This window comes from Helicoverpa zea, chromosome 23, assembly GCF_022581195.2.
Source record: "Helicoverpa zea isolate HzStark_Cry1AcR chromosome 23, ilHelZeax1.1, whole genome shotgun sequence".
Taxonomy (NCBI): Eukaryota; Metazoa; Arthropoda; class Insecta; order Lepidoptera; family Noctuidae; genus Helicoverpa; species Helicoverpa zea.
Genome location: NC_061474.1, coordinates 198,034 through 220,353, shown reverse-complemented (window position 1 = coordinate 220,353; position 22,320 = coordinate 198,034). Strand labels below are relative to the sequence as shown.

At 34.1% G+C, this 22,320-nt stretch overlaps 1 protein-coding gene across 1 annotated transcript in view; it reads right to left on the bottom strand.

The window, feature by feature from the left end:
- The window catches only part of LOC124641949 (complexin), a 302,550-nt gene that overhangs the window by 189,486 nt on the left and 90,744 nt on the right, over nucleotides 1-22,320 (bottom strand). The window lies entirely within an intron of this gene.

Here is a 22,320-nt window from a genome sequence, read left to right as displayed (position 1 = left end):
CAACTGAGAACCAGTGTTTTACAAGGAGCGACTGCCTATCTGACCCCCTCAACCCAGTTTCCTGGGCAAATCTCCCAAATACTCATAATATTAAAATCTATTTCCAAAAAAAAACTCTCTAACCCCAGCAAAAATAACCGACCCAACCCCGTTACTAAAAGCAGTAATAGCGCGACTATTTCTGTGTTTGGACAACCCTGTTCGTACCGCGTTAATATTTAACACAGGGCTGTCGCACCGCTGGTATAGAACGGCAAAAAATTTAAAACGTATTTACTTGCTTTGCTAGCACATCACTACTGTATATATGTGTGTTTATTTTCTTTTCGGTTTTAAAATGGTTTATCTAAAATCCAGTGCTAAATGGATAGTTGAAAGTGGTTGAAAGATTAATTGAGTTAGAATCTTTTTTTGATCATCTTATATTTTATAATGTAAAAAGTACTTGAATATGGTGTGGGTCATCATTTGCATTTAAATTATAACACAAATTATACGGTAAAGCAGTCAATTCATCTGCCAGAAATACATTTACCACAGCCTTGTTTTATTGAATTTTTATTTCAAAATGATGCAAAACTCGCTTATGGTAAGTAAATAAAATCACAATGGTATCCTATCATTGAATAAAAAAATATAATAATCTTGTTATATTTCTTCAACCTCTGCATTCATTTCATTTTATACCTTTTCCTACAAAATGGACATCAAAAGCTAAAAGCAACAAAACTGCAAATTCAATTGTTCCATCTTTAACATTGTAGCCGTATCTTCGATATTGAAAGTAAAAGAGTCAATTACTCAAGTGAGTCCACTTCTATAGCAGTCCATTAAATAGCCTTTCAGTGCAAATGAATATAAACTAAAGGTTCGTCCATGATAGTGAACGCTGTGTAGTGACGGGATAGTATTGGGTATGACAGTGACGTGGGCGCTAGTCGCTCATTTGTTTTATATTACTTGTAGGGATATGTAGGGTATATGCTTGAGTTACTTTATTTGAATTAGACGGTGCCTTTGCGTTTCGGTAACTGGTATTTTGAGTAACATTCAATTTTATGGACGGATCCAAAAATGGGTTTCAAGAAGAAATAATTCATGTAAATACAAGGTGTTGATTTGCATTTGTGCCATAATTCAGGAGGAGGACATATAATACGTCAATAATCGATTGAAATTACAGTCGATGGGAAATAGGTAATATACACAATTTTTTTTGTCATTGTAATGTCGTAGTATTTCAGAAGTAATCCAATTTTATGAATGAAGTTTATGAATAATCGTCGCGTATGCCTTGTGTTTGCGTTTGTGTGACGGCGCAGTATGGTTTTAAGGCCAATAACACACGCGCCAAGTTTAAAAACGGCTAGATGACATTGACGGAATTCCGAAAAAAAAATTAAAAAAAAATTACATTCCAATGTTTTTGTTGATTTGGGTTGAGAATCATTAGCATAATTACGTCCTTGAATATGGCACGGATGCAAATCAACAGCTTGTATGTACGTACCTCCTTATATGTAGGTAGTTTGGTGAACTTATGTGATAAAATCAGAAGCTAATGGTCAGTATCGAGTATAGCCAATGTTGTATTCCTTTACCATAAATTAATAAAAATTAGACATACTAACTCCCTGAACCCAAACTGAACTGTAACAATTAATACTGATTATGAGCCATTAATACTGATAGCAGATAACGTTAATAACACTATACCTATCTCAACTGATCACGGAGAGAGAGAGGGAGTCAGAGAGAGAACAAACTAAGTCCAATATAATAATGTTGGAGTTAAAATAACAGTAAATCAATTAGGCTTCACGGCAACCGGCAAGTTTTGATTAAATTACACCAGATATTATCTCAGGGGCAATTGAAACCGAAACCAGTACCACCGGGCAGCTGTGCCAGCATAAGTGTTAAGCGGAAGCGGGAACCAAAAATATGTACACTCGCATATACATAAGTCACCTTATACACAAAAAAAAAAAAACTAAATTGAAATCGCTTCGTCCGTTTAGGAGAAATTATGCCAGAGGCAAACTGACAGAAAGACAGGCACGTCAAACTTATAAAAAACCCTTTATGTCCGTTGGGGGTTAATAAATACATCCCCTTATACACAATTTACAGTATTTTGTGGTATTTATGCGGAACTATGGAAGCCTTAGCTACCTAACAGTATTAACAAAATAAACGTTAGTTTATTAACTAGCCATATTAAATTGATGATTTGTCGCCCCTCGTTTATCACTTGTACCACATCATCTGCAACCGTCGTCCGGCGCAGTTCGGGTCTCGAGTGCCAACTTTCAGATATTATTTAAGATCGCAGCCACTGAACTAATTATAATGTTCACTTTTGTTATTTATTAAGGCCAAATAATATTTTAATTTCGGCCATAGTATGGGGATTACAATTGATTTTAATTTCAGTTATTTATGACAAACATACTGGAAACTAAATAAAATAAAAGTTTAGAAAATTTTTGAGTACGTATAACACAAAATACCAAGAGGTACTATACTAAAACTATTTTTTTTACCTTCTAAGAAATAGATCCGAGATAGAGATTTAATCCTTCGAGAATATGACTAAAACGCCGTAATTCCTTTTAATTCCACCCAACCATTCTCAAGCCTTACTTGATCTAATGTACCGAACATTATCTTCCTTTATAAGACTGCATCAAGCGCGAATTATGACAGTTTACATAATAAGCTGTAATACTAGACACGTTTGTATGAAGCGTTGATCTCACAGAGCTAAGCGCAGGAGTTATGTTGCGCTGAGGCATTCCGAGGTGAGATAATATGTGTAACCTGCTTTATGCTATGTGAGCCTGGTACTGTGTAGCTGTTTGAGAAGATTTTCTACGTAATAATTTGAAGAAGAGATTATCATCTGTTTATCGTTTCAGTTTAACCAAATGCAGCTGAATACTAGAGTTTCAAGTGAAGTGACTGCCTGCCTATCTGTATAAAGCATATTACCTACATAAACATATAACGTACATACAGGTAAAAAGTTCACGATTACATCTTAAACTACTGATACTGATGCTGCAAAATATTAAAGTGTAGGCCCCCAAGGTTAGGTTAAATTTTATAAAAAGCTGAATAATTTGATAAGTTATAACGTAAGGTACATGCTTGCTGGATACATAGATTGATGTACGTTGGGTGTTTATTCCTTTTAATAAAACCCAGACTCGGAAAACTGATTGAAGTTCTATATTTTCCCCATATATTATATTTTCCACATGAATCAATATATTGAACTAACAGTCGCAGGCAATATTTGCGGTTCCCTCACCGAATTCCATTAAATGCTGACGATGCAACCAATCATTAAGGTTATACGTAAAATATTAATTGGTTTCTGCGAGTCAATACATTGGTTTAGCTATACATACACTGTAATTTGTGCTACGTTATTGACGAATCACAATATGAATGTACGTATTTGTTATATACATATTGCATTGATTTTCATTCTGACATTGTCAACAGAAACAGTGTTTCTGTACCTATAATATTCTATGTACGTATTACTGTTACAGCCTTTTTATCGTCCCACTGCTGGGCACAGGCCTCCTCTCACATGGAGAAGGATTGAGCATTAATCACCACGCTTGCTCAATGCGGGTTGGTGATTACAGACTTTATAGTCCAGGTTTCCTCAAGATGTTTTCCTTCACCTTTATATCAGCCATTGGTGTCTAAGATATACTTAGAAAGTACATACTGTTGGATTATATAAAGCAAAAACTAATACCCCTAACTTTCGATAACATTGTTCTTTGTTCTATCTGAACAATCTACTGTTTATTTAACTCTACACACACTGCGTCACGGGATCTTGTTAGACGGACGTATTGCTTCCAAGTACCATTTAAAGTATAGAATAAATATTTCAATATCAAATTAGTATATTATTTCTTTTAATCCCATACCTCCTATATTTGATCAAGGGTATATCGGCTTTTAATTTTAATCCCAATAATTGTTTTCTTTTTTTTTTTTTTTTTTTTTTTTTTTTTTTTTTTTTTTTTTTTTTTTTTTTTTTTTTTTTTTTTTTTGATATTGAAAATAAGAACAATAAAGAATTGTGGTTATGCTTAAAGCGAGTTTTAAGATATATCAAAGGCACAATTGATTTGAAGTTAACATATACAAGAAATAATTACAATAACATCCTAAGTGGATATGTCGACTCAGATTGAACAATCTACTGTTTATTTAACTCTACACACACTGCGTCACGGGATCTTGTTAGACGGACGTATTGCTTCCAAGTACCATTTAAAGTATAGAATAAATATTTCAATATCAAATTAGTATATTATTTCTTTTAATCCCATACCTCCTATAGGTTATGGGCCCAGTGCAAAAAAGGACATTTAGTAGTGAGAACATTCAGTAGTGCGTAGTGACAGTAAAGTGCATAGTTGTAAATAAAAATAAAGTTGTGACAATGGAAAAAGTGAAAAGAAACATTAAGCCTTTTAATGGAGAAAAGTACAGTGTATGGAAATTTAGAATTCGTACACTGCTTTCAGAGTTAAACTTGCTCAGTGTTATTGACGAAGAAATTCCTGGAACGCGATCCGCTGAGTGGGAAAAGAATAATAAGGCAGCCAAAAGTATTATAGTCGAATATTTGGCGGACTCATATCTTAATTATATTAATGAAAATGGGACTGCTCAAGCAGTTTTTAAACATTTTGACGCGATCTATGAAAGGAAAAGTGTAGCAACTCAATTAGCGCTGAGAAAACAATTATTGGGATTAAAATTAAAAGCCGATATACCCTTGATCAAACACTTCTCAACATTTGACGATCTGCTGACAGAATTATCAGCTGCTGGAGCTAAATTAGAGGAAACGGACAAAGTAGCTCATTTATTACTTACTCTCCCGAATAAATATGATGGCGTTATCACTGCAATTGAGACACTATCTGAAGAAAATATCACTCTCGGTTTTGTAAAAACTAGACTATTAGATCACGAAGTAAAATTAAAAAACGAGAGTCGTGATACCAGTTTAAAGATACTCCATGTTGAAGAAAAATATAATAAAAACAGATACAATCGCACAAAACAAAACTATTTGAAGAATACAACATTCAAGAAAACAAACAAACAAAATTTGTGAAATGTCATTACTGTGGACGCAAAGGACACAAGAAACAGGATTGTTTCTATTTCAAAAGACAGACAAATATACAAAACAATGCCCCAGAAAGGACAAGACAAGTCCAAACTATTGCCCTGCAAGAGGGAACGACCTCGAATTCTTCTTTTTCAGGATTTGCGTTCATGACAAGCGCATACCATAATGAAAAAGACCACTCGACAATTAAATTCCTATTAGATTCAGGAGCGTCTGATCACATCACAAATAGAGATGATCTCTTCACATCGTTTGAATGTTTAAATCCTCCTTTAAAAATTTCAGTAGCTAAAAACAATACATTTATTTCAGCAACTAAAAGAAGAAACATAAATCTTATCAGTCAAACAGGAGTGCAAGGAATACTTACAAATGTATTGTTCTGTGCCGAAGTACCATATAATTTAATATCGGTATCAAAGATGCAGCAAGCAGGATTCACCATAATATTTGATGACAAAGGCACACAAATTACAAAGGAAGGTAAAATCATCATGAAAGGTAAGACATTGAATAATCTTATAGTTCTAGAGTTTAAAATACCAGTAATAAAAGGGGAATCCGCTTCCCAAGCATGTTATGTTAATGAAAATAAATATGAATTATAGCATCAACGCCTAGGACATATAAGTAAAACTAAATTCCTGCAGTTAAAATGTCATAATATGATTGATGACTTAGATGAAATAAATACCGTAACTCCAAATGATAAGTTGTGTGAAGCATGCATAAATGGGAAGCAGACTCGCCTGCCTTTTAATAAAGTTAAAGACAAAAGTTACATTAAACGCCCTCTGTTTATTGTGCATTCAGATGTTTGTGGTCCTATAACACCTCCAACAATAGATAACAGAAATTATTTTGTTTTATTTGTTGATGAATACACACATTATTGTGTGGTGTATATGTTAACTTACAAATCAGAAGTGTTTACAGCTTTTAAAGACTATGTCGCTAAAAGTGAGGCTAAATTCAATTTCAAAGTAGTAAATCTTTATAGTGATAACGGTGGTGAATACTTATCCACCGAAATGAAAAACTACTGTAGAGAAAGAGGCATAAGCTATCATTTAACAGTTCCTAGGACCCCACAGTTAAATGGTGTTGCAGAACGTATGGTTCGCACAATAACAGAAAAAGCTCGTGCTATGTTAAATGGCACTAAAGCATCAAAACGTTTTTGGGGAAATGCAGTTTTAACTGCAGTTTATTTAATAAATATTACGCCTACGAAAGCTTTAAGTCAATCAAAGACACCATACGAGATGTGGCATGATAGGAAACCAAGCGTTAAAAATCTCAGAGTTTTCGGTTCAACTGTATATGTTCATAATAAAACCAGTAAAAACAAATTTGACAATAGGTCGTGGAAAGGAATACTGGTAGGTTATGAACCCAATGGTTATAAAGTTTGGAATACAGAATTCGAAAAATATGAAACTGTAAGGGACGTTGTAATTGATGAGACTAATTTTATCGAATCTAGGCCTTCATTACGACCTGAACGGAGTAATAATACATATTCCCAAGACGAAACTGATAATGACTCCGTAACAAAATCAGTGTCTTATAAGTCTCATAGTTCTGGCCCTAAATCAGATAGCTCTCAATCTGATGAATGCAGTACAAGTAAAATTCGAAAAATCGGTAGTCATGAAATACCGAATGAACCTGAAAATGAATCTGAGAGTAGTTTGAAACACAAAAATCAGGATAAACCTGATGAATTTTTAAATTTACGAAGAAGTGAAAGACTGAAAACATGTTCGCGTAAATCATATAATGAAAATGACTATGATGTCTATAGTGCGTTATCCATCACAAGTAATATACCAAAATCATTAAATGAAATTAAATCTCTGAACGATAGGAATCAGTGGGAAAAAGCAGTCAGAGAAGAACTCAATTCTCTTAAGAAAAATAATACATGGACATTAGTACCAAAACCATCAAATAAAAATATTGTAGACTGTAAATGGATATTCACTATTAAAAATGACGTTTCAGGTCAACCTTCAAGATATAAGGCACGTCTTGTCGCTAGAGGTTTCAGTCAAGAATATCTTAGTGATTATAATGAAACATTTGCACCAGTTGCTAGAATAGCAAGCTTTAGATTCTTAATTAGCTACGCAAATCAATATAATTTACTGATTCATCATATGGATGTAAAAACAGCATTTCTAAATGGTACACTAAAGGAAGAAATCTACATGAAAGTTCCTGAAGGTGTAAAATGTAAAGATAATTACGTATGCAAATTAAACAAAGCTCTTTATGGCTTAAAACAATCAGCTAGATGTTGGTACGAAACATTTGAACAATGTCTCAAAGAAATAGGTTTTCAGAACTCCCCAGTAGATAGGTGTATATATATGAAAGGTAAAGGAGACATTTCTAAAAATATTTACGTAATCTTGTACGTCGATGATTTGGTTATAGCATGTGCAGATTTGCAAACAATGAATAATTTCAAAGCATATTTAATGACTAAATTCGAAATGACCGACTTACACGATATCAAATTATTTTTGGGCATTAAAATAGAGAGACACCATGATAAAATTACTTTAGACCAAAGTGCTTACATTAAAACCGTTTTGAATAAATTTAATATGAGTGATTGCAATCCTATAAACACACCGATGGAGCTTAAATTAAACTATGAAGCTCTTAACGCTGATAAGAAGTGTGACGCACCATGCCGTCACCTGATCGGTTGTTTAATGTACATTATGCTTTGTACGCGTCCGGACTTAAGTACATGCGTAAATATTTTAAGTCGGTACACAAATAAGAACAATAAAGAATTGTGGTTATGCTTAAAGCGAGTTTTAAGATATATCAAAGGCACAATTGATTTGAAGTTAACATATACAAGAAATAATTACAATAACATCCTAAGTGGATATGTCGACTCAGATTGGGGTGGCCACGATTGTAATGATAGGAAAAGCACTACTGGATATGTGTTTAAATTATTTGATCAAAATACAATTACATGGTGTACAAAGAGACAAACATCAGTAGCGGTCTCGTCTACTGAATCCGAATATATGGCTTTATATGAAGCTGTTAAAGAAGCATTATGGCTTAAGTCTCTGGCAGAAAGCATAAACTTAAAAATTAATAAGCCCATTATTTTATATGAAGATAATAACGGATGTATTAGCATAGCTAATAATCCAACAAGTCATAAAAGGTCCAAACACATAGATATAAAATATCATTTCTCTAGAGAACAAGTTGAGAAAAATGTAATAAAATTAAATTATATTTCCACAGGTAACCAGTTGGCAGACTTGTTGACAAAACCTTTACCAGTCGTGTCTTTTATAAGACTGAGAAAAGGATTGGGTATAGAATAAGTTTTAATTTAAGTACAATTTCATTATGAAATGGTCTGATCAGGTTTTTCTGGGTTTTCCCTGATCCTGTGCAGCAAATGTTGGACCATTATTGTACAGTTGTCCCAGACCTTACTTGGAAGTATAATATGTTACGTCGTATTTATAAGTTAGTATTCACTTTGTAATGTTGAATTGTAGACTAGATACTGTATAGTAAACTAACGAATGACTAAAAGTTAGGGATTAATTTTTGAGGGGGCGTGTTGGATTATATAAAGCAAAAACTAATACCCCTAACTTTCGATAACATTGTTCTTTGTGAGTTCATATGGCGATGATTACGGTTACGGGTTCGACTCCCTAACAGAAGTGTTGTATAAAACGAGTCATAATTACGACGAATTTTATTTATGGGTTCGATTCCCTAACGAAGACCTAGACTCTGGCTAGAGGTGAAAGATAATGCAAAAATTAAGAGAAATATAACTACGGTTATGATTTACGGTAATGGGTTCGACCGGTTCGATTCCCATATATTACCAAGGGCGTGAATTGTATATACTTATGGATGGATACAGTTGGAAATACAGTTATGGGTTCGAGTCCCTAACAAAAATGTGCAGCCTATGTATTTATGTATGTGATTGTAATTATGAAAGAAATGAATATGTGAAATACTAGGACAAAAAAAAATGGCAGATGGCTAGAGGCAGGATGTTGGTTCTTAAATATTAAAATAATGTTGTTCTGAAATTTCACTATAAGCGTAAAACTGTTTCAATAAGCGTTATGACACTGCGTATTTGCATAAGCATAAGGATCGAATTAGTGTAAGAATACTGAGCGTACCTACCTTAAAGAAAATAAACGTCATGGCTGTACACCCCGCTTCTATATAACTATATAACGACGTATATAATTACTTTTGGTTTAACTGACGAAGCGACAGCTCCCTCTAAGTTGTATTTACGTGTGATTTAAATATTTATCTTTGTAATTCCTCCACACGCAGGAAAACAATATATTGTGTGGCTATTGATATAGCCTCTGTCTTCTGTAAATAGATACTTGGCTGGTTATGTTTTAAATTCCAGGACACTAACAGACTTCATGTACGAGCCTACACAGTTTCGACATCATTTTTCTGCGTCGCTTGGGTTCAAAGTTTCATCAAAATCGTCGTGCGCGTACGTCGGCTGATGTACCTACGTACTAGTAGCCCTAGTGTGGATGCAGTTGCGAAGCTAAGTTTTGAAATTATTTAAGTTAATCGATCCTACTAAATCATATTCCAGCAAGTGAAAATTGGATCTATGTGCACGTGAGCTATCACAACTGTGTATATAGCACAGTGTATCTTTTACTCACAGAAATATGTATATGTATATTGGCATTTGCATTTAAATCGGTTGGAAAAAAAATGTGCACTAAATTAATGCTAGTTCAATGTTCTGTCTTATTGGCTGATTTACAACCTGCTCTATCCTCTTAGAATCGGAGGGGGGTGTACCCAGTTGGAACGAACTTTTCCATTCTTATAAATGAATTGTATGGCAATATTTGGATTAACTTCCAGTTAGAATCAAATTATAATTAGTATATTATTTCTTTTAATCCCATACCTCCTATAGGTTATGGGCCCAGTGCGAAAAAGGACATTTAGTAGTGAGAACATTCAGTAGTGCGTAGTGACAGTAAAGTGCATAGTTGTAAATAAAAATAAAGTTGTGACAATGGAAAAAGTGAAAAGAAACATTAAGCCTTTTAATGGAGAAAAGTACAGTGTATGGAAATTTAGAATTCGTACACTGCTTTCAGAGTTAAACTTGCTCAGTGTTATTGACGAAGAAATTCCTGGAACGCGATCCGCTGAGTGGGAAAAGAATAATAAGGCAGCCAAAAGTATTATAGTCGAATATTTGGCGGACTCATATCTTAATTATATTAATGAAAATGGGACTGCTCAAGCAGTTTTTAAACATTTTGACGCGATCTATGAAAGGAAAAGTGTAGCAACTCAATTAGCGCTGAGAAAACAATTATTGGGATTAAAATTAAAAGCCGATATACCCTTGATCAAACACTTCTCAACATTTGACGATCTGCTGACAGAATTATCAGCTGCTGGAGCTAAATTAGAGGAAACGGACAAAGTAGCTCATTTATTACTTACTCTCCCGAATAAATATGATGGCGTTATCACTGCAATTGAGACACTATCTGAAGAAAATATCACTCTCGGTTTTGTAAAAACTAGACTATTAGATCACGAAGTAAAATTAAAAAACGAGAGTCGTGATACCAGTTTAAAGATACTCCATGTTGAAGAAAAATATAATAAAAACAGATACAATCGCACAAAACAAAACTATTTGAAGAATACAACATTCAAGAAAACAAACAAACAAAAATTTGTGAAATGTCATTACTGTGGACGCAAAGGACACAAGAAACAGGATTGTTTCTATTTCAAAAGACAGACAAATATACAAAACAATGCCCCAGAAAGGACAAGACAAGTCCAAACTATTGCCCTGCAAGAGGGAACGACCTCGAATTCTTCTTTTTCAGGATTTGCGTTCATGACAAGCGCATACCATTATGAAAAAGACCACTCGACAATTAAATTCCTATTAGATTCAGGAGCGTCTGATCACATCACAAATAGAGATGATCTCTTCACATCGTTTGAATGTTTAAATCCTCCTTTAAAAATTTCAGTAGCTAAAAACAATACATTTATTTCAGCAACTAAAAGGGGAAACATAAATCTTATCAGTCAAACAGGAGTGCAAGGAATACTTACAAATGTATTGTTCTGTGCCGAAGTACCATATAATTTAATATCGGTATCAAAGATGCAGCAAGCAGGATTCACCATAATATTTGATGACAAAGGCACACAAATTACAAAGGAAGGTAAAATCATCATGAAAGGTAAGACATTGAATAATCTTATAGTTCTAGAGTTTAAAATACCAGTAATAAAAGGGGAATCCGCTTCCCAAGCATGTTATGTTAATGAAAATAAATATGAATTATAGCATCAACGCCTAGGACATATAAGTAAAACTAAATTCCTGCAGTTAAAATGTCATAATATGATTGATGACTTAGATGAAATAAATACCGTAACTCCAAATGATAAGTTGTGTGAAGCATGCATAAATGGGAAGCAGACTCGCCTGCCTTTTAATAAAGTTAAAGACAAAAGTTACATTAAACGCCCTCTGTTTATTGTGCATTCAGATGTTTGTGGTCCTATAACACCTCCAACAATAGATAACAGAAATTATTTTGTTTTATTTGTTGATGAATACACACATTATTGTGTGGTGTATATGTTAACTTACAAATCAGAAGTGTTTACAGCTTTTAAAGACTATGTCGCTAAAAGTGAGGCTAAATTCAATTTCAAAGTAGTAAATCTTTATAGTGATAACGGTGGTGAATACTTATCCACCGAAATGAAAAACTACTGTAGAGAAAGAGGCATAAGCTATCATTTAACAGTTCCTAGGACCCCACAGTTAAATGGTGTTGCAGAACGTATGGTTCGCACAATAACAGAAAAAGCTCGTGCTATGTTAAATGGCACTAAAGCATCAAAACGTTTTTGGGGAAATGCAGTTTTAACTGCAGTTTATTTAATAAATATTACGCCTACGAAAGCTTTAAGTCAATCAAAGACACCATACGAGATGTGGCATGATAGGAAACCAAGCGTTAAAAATCTCAGAGTTTTCGGTTCAACTGTATATGTTCATAATAAAACCAGTAAAAACAAATTTGACAATAGGTCGTGGAAAGGAATACTGGTAGGTTATGAACCCAATGGTTATAAAGTTTGGAATACAGAATTCGAAAAATATGAAACTGTAAGGGACGTTGTAATTGATGAGACTAATTTTATCGAATCTAGGCCTTCATTACGACCTGAACGGAGTAATAATACATATTCCCAAGACGAAACTGATAATGACTCCGTAACAAAATCAGTGTCTTATAAGTCTCATAGTTCTGGCCCTAAATCAGATAGCTCTCAATCTGATGAATGCAGTACAAGTAAAATTCGAAAAATCGGTAGTCATGAAATACCGAATGAACCTGAAAATGAATCTGAGAGTAGTTTGAAACACAAAAATCAGGATAAACCTGATGAATTTTTAAATTTACGAAGAAGTGAAAGACTGAAAACATGTTCGCGTAAATCATATAATGAAAATGACTATGATGTCTATAGTGCGTTATCCATCACAAGTAATATACCAAAATCATTAAATGAAATTAAATCTCTGAACGATAGGAATCAGTGGGAAAAAGCAGTCAGAGAAGAACTCAATTCTCTTAAGAAAAATAATACATGGACATTAGTACCAAAACCATCAAATAAAAATATTGTAGACTGTAAATGGATATTCACTATTAAAAATGACGTTTCAGGTCAACCTTCAAGATATAAGGCACGTCTTGTCGCTAGAGGTTTCAGTCAAGAATATCTTAGTGATTATAATGAAACATTTGCACCAGTTGCTAGAATAGCAAGCTTTAGATTCTTAATTAGCTACGCAAATCAATATAATTTACTGATTCATCATATGGATGTAAAAACAGCATTTCTAAATGGTACACTAAAGGAAGAAATCTACATGAAAGTTCCTGAAGGTGTAAAATGTAAAGATAATTACGTATGCAAATTAAACAAAGCTCTTTATGGCTTAAAACAATCAGCTAGATGTTGGTACGAAACATTTGAACAATGTCTCAAAGAAATAGGTTTTCAGAACTCCCCAGTAGATAGGTGTATATATATGAAAGGTAAAGGAGACATTTCTAAAAATATTTACGTAATCTTGTACGTCGATGATTTGGTTATAGCATGTGCAGATTTGCAAACAATGAATAATTTCAAAGCATATTTAATGACTAAATTCGAAATGACCGACTTACACGATATCAAATTATTTTTGGGCATTAAAATAGAGAGACACCATGATAAAATTACTTTAGACCAAAGTGCTTACATTAAAACCGTTTTGAATAAATTTAATATGAGTGATTGCAATCCTATAAACACACCGATGGAGCTTAAATTAAACTATGAAGCTCTTAACGCTGATAAGAAGTGTGACGCACCATGCCGTCACCTGATCGGTTGTTTAATGTACATTATGCTTTGTACGCGTCCGGACTTAAGTACATGCGTAAATATTTTAAGTCGGTACACAAATAAGAACAATAAAGAATTGTGGTTATGCTTAAAGCGAGTTTTAAGATATATCAAAGGCACAATTGATTTGAAGTTAACATATACAAGAAATAATTACAATAACATCCTAAGTGGATATGTCGACTCAGATTGGGGTGGCCACGATTGTAATGATAGGAAAAGCACTACTGGATATGTGTTTAAATTATTTGATCAAAATACAATTACATGGTGTACAAAGAGACAAACATCAGTAGCGGTCTCGTCTACTGAATCCGAATATATGGCTTTATATGAAGCTGTTAAAGAAGCATTATGGCTTAAGTCTCTGGCAGAAAGCATAAACTTAAAAATTAATAAGCCCATTATTTTATATGAAGATAATAACGGATGTATTAGCATAGCTAATAATCCAACAAGTCATAAAAGGTCCAAACACATAGATATAAAATATCATTTCTCTAGAGAACAAGTTGAGAAAAATGTAATAAAATTAAATTATATTTCCACAGGTAACCAGTTGGCAGACTTGTTGACAAAACCTTTACCAGTCGTGTCTTTTATAAGACTGAGAAAAGGGTTGGGTATAGAATAAGTTTTAATTTAAGTACAATTTCATTATGAAATGGTCTGATCAGGTTTTTCTGGGTTTTCCCTGATCCTGTGCAGCAAATGTTGGACCATTATTGTACAGTTGTCCCAGACCTTACTTGGAAGTATAATATGTTACGTCGTATTTATAAGTTAGTATTCACTTTGTAATGTTGAATTGTAGACTAGATACTGTATAGTAAACTAACGAATGACTAAAAGTTAGGGATTAATTTTTGAGGGGGCGTGTTGGATTATATAAAGCAAAAACTAATACCCCTAACTTTCGATAACATTGTTCTTTGTTCTATCTGAACAATCTACTGTTTATTTAACTCTACACACACTGCGTCACGGGATCTTGTTAGACGGACGTATTGCTTCCAAGTACCATTTAAAGTATAGAATAAATATTTCAATATCAAATTAGTATATTATTTCTTTTAATCCCATACCTCCTATACATACAAACTTAGAAAAGTTGCATTGGTACTTGCCTGACCTGGAATCGAACCCACGCCTTCATACTCGAGAGGTTGGTTCTTTACCCACTAGGCCACCACGAACTATGTACGTATATAAAGCCAAAATTAATATCGAAGTAATAACCAAAGCTGGTTAAATAAACTACTTGAGCGGCATTACGTGAGCTCTTTGATATTAATTAAAGTTGTATTTATTACGTAAACCGGCTTCTAATTAGTTTCGCGTACGAATATGAGGCGTAAGCCTGTCATCTTAGTGACACACTAATAAACTAAAACTCAATATGGGTTTAGGAGTTGACAGACTTGGTATTCTTGTCAGGGAATGTCGTTCATATTGATTAAATATTGTGGTTTATTAACAAAGTATGAATTTTATAACTACCTCATTTTTATCTAATCAATCCGACTTCTAAAATTAGGTACGGGACCAAACAAAACTCCACTCATACATTATTTCGTTTATACAATGAATAGAATTGAAAGCCCGTATTTACAAACTACTCCAAATGGAGTGTTAATTTATATTGCAATTAATCAAATAACTAACCAAATAGTTTCTCAATTACAAAGCAAACAAAAACATTCTGAATACGCAATACCGTGGTGACGTCACAGTGGGTACAGGTCACGCCACGTAACTTTAAAATGCTGAAGTTAGTTAGTATTTGACTTCGTACATACTGATAGTATAGATATTGTCGAAAAGCTTTTCTTGTCCGAAATTCGGTAGTATATTCACTTCAAAATCATCGTTTTTTTTTGTGAAAACACATCTGCGTAAGCGTGACGCGTCAAATAGCTAACATCAGCATTGCAAACTTACGTGGCCCTAATTGTTTTCACTGGGTATAGATATAGTCCACAGTCATTAATGTACTTGCAACTTACTTCTGTACCCTATTTCAGCCGTATAATAGAATCAGACCAACGGATAGGTCCGTTGTGTCAATATATAACCCTACAAAATAGCGTAGGTGTGAAAGTTGTGAGTCCAGCGCTGTCCGCGGGTGTTCGCGCAAATGAGGCGGGTGTTGCGCCATCAGAAAGTCATTAGAGACGGAGTGTTGCGTGCGATATTCTGTTACTCTCTGCCATTCAGCAGACCTTACTGTTTGAAATGTGGAAGGAAAAACTTTAGTGTATTTATGTATGTACTTTGGATATATTTGGTATGTGAGTATGTTTGTGTAGGCGTCAATGCTCGATTTTTCGTACTGCTTTTTATACATTTACATAAACTTATTTTGTATCAAACAACAAAAGTTCGATATTACTATTACACACTATGAGGTACAATAACTAGACCCAAAAAACAAAACACTTTAGACTCAATATTGTGAAAATGAAAGATTTTCAGATCACGACTTATTAACTGAAAAACTGATAATATTTACCAGCACATAATACTGGGCGTCAATATTAATAACTACTCATAAATTGCATTTCACGGTAATTTCCCAAAGGCTCTCACTCGATAGACAATAGCGCGACCCCTCCCCCTCACCCCCGCGTCACTACCCCGCACCCCGCGCCCCGCACGCCGCAATATTACTTGCGAACGACAGTAGGGTGCTCAAATATTGCCGAAATAATACGAGTATTTGAACGAACAATAACTTAAGTGTTTTAAATTGAAAAATTAATTAACAATAAGCATTTCCTCTTTCGAAAATAAATTGAGTAAGCTACGATTTAGGTATTTTTACATTTCAAAGTGAGAAAGATTTTTGTAAAAATATTTGGGCAAAAACTCTTATGAGCTTAGGTGGTAAAGTCATTTGAATATCGATGAACTCGACTTGACGAAAGTGCGGCTTATCTATGTATACTTAAGTTTCTTCATTTATTTGGTTTATATAGGTACTAACCTCATTGACTACTAGTTCGATTCGAAAAATTATTATAATGTTATTTATTACGGAATTGATATAAACTTAAGTATCGTCTAAGCTGTTATCATCTCATGGCAACCCTACAAACCATAGCCCATAAGTGACACTAGTACCACGTAATAGCTGCGTTTATATTGTCCCGGGTTCGCTTCTCGTGTGAGGCACATATTGTATCAAGCTGAGATTTCATAACACTCGTTGAGTAAGCTGAGTCACCATGACTTTGGTGAGAAGGCGTTATCATTAATTATGGATCATTGTCACTTATGGAATATAATACGCTTTGTTGTAAAAACATACATTAGAATACATAGTTATTGTGTAGTCTGTCTAATCTGTTATGTTTTGTGGTATCTAAAAACTTAATAAATTGTTATAAGTTTTGCCTAATTTAAAATCTGGTTTAGTGTTAATAATACCACAAACAATTTACTTATGCTAAAAACTTACAGATTACAGCTTAAAATCTTGCTCTTCCCAAAGTCGGTTTTTCACGAAGCTTACCTGTAATAAAAAGAAAATATTTATAAACACACACACGCACCCAAATAAAATATTATCAGTAACAGGAAAGCTGGAGCAAATAATTAATGAAATTAATTGCGTTATGTTTACCTCCGGTAGGCTGCACAGTGCACCCACTTTAATTATTACGCGCCAAAAACATTCATTTAAATTATTTTTCGCTGTTAATGAGTGTTTATTAGGTCATGATATTGATTTAATGAGAAGTCAACATACAACCACAATGTTGGATAAAACGAACGAGCCTGTCAAACTGCACAGTGCATCTTTTATCTCTTTCAGACAAAAAATCTGCCTTTTATTTCGATTGAGGCAAAGTTGATTATAGAAAACTTATATAACTGAGTATTGTAAAGAATTGTGTAATATTTTAAAGTTACACAAAAATATTCTAGACTTTTGACATAAATAAGTCTAATGGGATGTACATTTTACGTGATCTATTTCGTATTCATTCTGTTGGTAAGGAAATTGATGGCTCATTTATATTGGCTAAGTGTTGTTAACTCAATGCTGAATATTCTAAAATATGAATGTTTTATTTGACTCTACTGTATTAAATACAAATTCAAATTAAATACAATTGCCTATATTTAGCACAAGTAGATGCTATTTTGAGATACTACTCAAAGTTCCTTGAGATTTTATAATCCACTACTCACGGTCTATTCTAATTTTAAAACTTCAACAAAACTAGAGTCATTAATAAAACCAACTTTGTTCTCAACCCAACTTGCAGACATAAACTAAAAATAGATTTACCGTAACGAGAGCCGCAAAAGTATCAAAAAACATTCAACAGCTAAACCCAGCTTTTATGAACAACAGGTCTCTGTCTAATCTGTGAGTTACCTCAGTACAATACAGACAGCTTTCAACAAAACCTAATAGAATTAGTTCAATATTGCGCTTGTATTTTTAACATAAATTCCAATATCGGTGATATTCAGCAACTATTTTGTCGCTGAATTCGTACAATTCAATGAATATTTGGAATCTAATGGATCTATGAATACTGGGGATAGCAGACATTATTGGGCCTAAACCTTTCTATTATTCGTAGATAATTCCAAATTCTAAGGTCTAGAGATAAATAATAGAAAGGATAATAAAGTCCAAATCATGTTCTGAAATAACATTTATTTTGTAAAAATAACTCAGATAAATAAAAGCAATATGATGTAATTGACACAAATAAATAACTGTAACATGCCAATATAAAGTTCCTGGCAGTTGTTTGTGAAACGGACAAATATTTGATCCACTTCAATATTACAGTGACAGCGGCGACAGAATTATATTTTAACACCCATTTGTTTTATAGTGTCGAGAAATACTTTTTTATCGCTTGCAAGCTTCTACCAGATGAAATAACTTCTCGCAACCCGGATAAAAGATAGCATATAAGTTATTCTTATAAGTATAAGCCACATTACTATCATCATATTTCATCAAATTCTATCCTGTAATTATTGCGTGAAAGAGAAACAAACACCCATACATACAAACTTTTCGCCTGAGTGACTTTGTCGCGACTACACACAGCCAAATATTTTCGATTGAAAGACTCTTAAAGATGACGCGATGAATATTCATGACCCGGTTTAATCTTAAAACAAAGTCAATTTCGAAGTTAGATTGATTTATTCTACGCAGACGGTTTACTAACGAAAGAATACCTTTAGTTTTAAGTCAGATAATTTAATTTCGAAAATTACTGGCCTTGTCTTCTCAGCTTACTTTTTAAAGTCATAAAAATCTGCCTCCCTAAAGAAAATATACGGAAAATTTTACATTTTTTTTTTAATTCTAAATATTAAATCCTCATAAATCTTGACATAGTATTTTTCGTTATAAAAATATGTTAACAAGAATGTAATCCTTCGCTAATAAGATGTTATTACAATAGTCGAGAAGCCCGCGTCTGATCACGCTATAAATTGCTCGAATGTCGGCTCATCCCGCGGGATTACTCTCCCGAACACGAGAAACCCTACTTAATTATCGATGTAAAAATTGTTCTCGTAACTGGAGATTGTGCTGTATTAGACCTTATTTTAAGCTTATTAGGGGATATGGAACACTATTGTGAAATAGGGAATTCATTAGCAATTAATTTCGAAATAGGGAAGGTAATTTTTTAATGGTCAACCCAGTGTGCTCTAAAGATTTATTATTCTAAAGGCAGATTTTTCAAACATCAGTTAAAATCTGAGGAATGAAAGAGGAGTGAAAGTGTGTATTCTTCAGACAAAAATTATCTGGCGATTGAAAAATTGTCCTTTAGATTCACGATTCACATAGATACATATAAGCAAGTAACATGCCTAGTCTTCATTAATATTTGACTATCTGTGTCAACATTCGTACCAAAGTCAACAGCTATATGCCGAACGGTACCAAAGCATACATCATGCATTCCGTTTATATCGCACTAATAGCATTTCGTTTGCCCCGCACTCTATCAGTGCGGCTTGCCCGACTGCCGCAATTTGCAGCTAAATAAAGAACATCCAACGTTGGCTGTTGAAAAACAAACATACCGAAATTATCGTTCTCTGTTCAGTTCCGAGTAAACAAACGACAATCAATGCGGATGAAATATTTATTTATTTTAGCTCTTGTACTAGGAATTGGTCTACCAATTTAGAATCAATTAATTTTAGTAGATTTTTTATGGAATTCTATGTTACTGCAATTTAGTTTAAGATTTCTGTTACCTACATCTTTTTAAGGCGGTTGACTTTTTTTGTTAAGTTTTTTTAAATAAAGTTGAAATGAACACAGTGGGCAGTCTCAGAAATAGAGAGATAAAACAAACAAACGAAACTGGCATTAATAACCACAAAGCTTAAGATGCGTATCTCTGCAACAATATGAAGGCGGTGACATAAAGAAGTAAATCAAAGCGAACAGAACAATGTAATCTTGGAGCTCCTAATCCACCGCTACGGTCCTTAGACCTGCGTCCCACGCGGCGAGCGACGCGACGCGAGGCGAGGCGATAAATCTCGCGGAACGATGACGACGTCACACGCTCTCCTAGGACAGCGACCACGTTTCAATATTCATTTTGCAAGTAATACGAGAATATACCCTTATTGTGGAAGTTTCCATAGTGCTGATTTGGGAATTATAATATTACGTTATATCTGGAATTCAAAATCACATTGATCTTTTTGGACCGTCAATGGAATTTTCACCAAAAACTGCTTGAGAGAAACAGCTTTTATCATATACTCCACTACGTTATTATACAAGTATAAAAATATTATATTATATTACACACAATATTCTTCAACCAACATTTACTCAAGCTACATACTTTCTAGTACAAATACACTCTACTTGAAAGACCTCTTCAATGTGAAATTCCTTCTAAAAACATAATCTCCAACAATTTAATAAGACCCTCCACAGAGGTACTAGACGGTACAATATCGTTCACAAGTGCTCGAACCAAAAATCTCCATTTAATAACACTATGCAATAAAAATGTACAGTGCTCGTAGGATTTAATAAAATTGCAAAAAAATGATAAGAGAATGTCTGTGAGGCGACAAGTCGATCAAGTGAATTATTTCCAGTCGAGCGCCCCACACACGCCGATATTGAATTCTATCGCGCCTCATTAGCCTCGCGTCGCACACTGTGCACCGAGTGTGAATGTGTGAGTGTGACTGTATCATGCAGATTAAAAGACTGGTGGAGATGTCATAACACATAATAATTTCTCCTAAGATAGTAGCGCGCCAAACTGCGAGGAACGTTACTAGCTCGACCCTTAACGTTTCCTTTGGAACCCGCCCATTATTTTCAAAATGAAATCACCAATCAATCAAGACCAATCTTTGACAAATAGGTTTTGATTCGACAAGGAACCCGAACGCCTCTTTACGAACCTACAAGAAGGCGCCTGATTTACCATCCTCCTGACATATCCGCTCATCTTTCCTTCCTCCTTGGTCTATAGGTGTGTGTGTGTGTGTCTGTATGTGTCTGTTAGATTGTATGTGTGTGATACTGACGTTGATATAATATTTTAATTTATACAACAATAATTGTGAGCGGTGCGGATGATTAATCGTTACGTCACAATAATGAATTGATGTAGGCGTGCTGTTACAATTATATACAATGGCTTTTCAATATTAAATTGTGAAGCGCCTCGTGTTATTTTTGATGGTATATTCAATGTATGACAATAATAGGCTTATGAGTACTTATTCCCTTTTAAATTTATTATAGAAGGAACAAATCGATATTACAATGTGTACGAAAAAATAAAAGTTGAAAGTGATCACAAAATGATCCGTGCATCTCCCAGCACTCCGCGTCGCGTCGTTAAATAAACATATTATTATCACGGCTTGAAGGCAGAGGCGAATAAAATTTTATACTCTCCAGATATAAGCCTCAAATATTCAACGAGCGCTCTAAATTAGCCTCTATGAAGCCGAGCTTTATTCATGCACTCGTTCCAGCGAAGATTTCCTTTTCAAGGTTTCACGAGCAAATGGTAAAATGGAACTTTTGTGCTATATTTTTAGCTCTTTTTTACTTTTCGATACACATTTGTTCAATCTAGCAGGCATCTACTACAACGAAGCAGTGATAAAATATTTGCTACGCCGTAGCCCCGCGTAGCACAGACGTAGTAATTCTACCTTCTATTTGAAGTGGCTTAAAAATAGTGCGGCTGCTACGCCGTAGCACTCGCATGTGAGAACATCATTAATTTAGTTTGCACCCTTTGCCGAGAGGCTTCATCTCGTGGAAATGGAACCAAAAATATAAAAGTTGGACGGCGATATTTTCATTGGAATGTATGAGACTCGATATCAGATCATTATAAGTTTGTCCTCATGAATGGACTCTCGCTCTGAACGAGAAAACTTACTCCCCTCTGCCCTTTCACGTAAAGTCCTCGATACGTTATGTAAAATATTCAGATTTCGCTTCAGATATAACGAGATGGTCTAAAATGATTGGCCATTGAACTATAGCTTTTAGAACAAAGAGTTACGAAAATATATTTCTGTTAAAATAATCTTGAAGTAGATGGTGGCTACACAAACAATAGAAC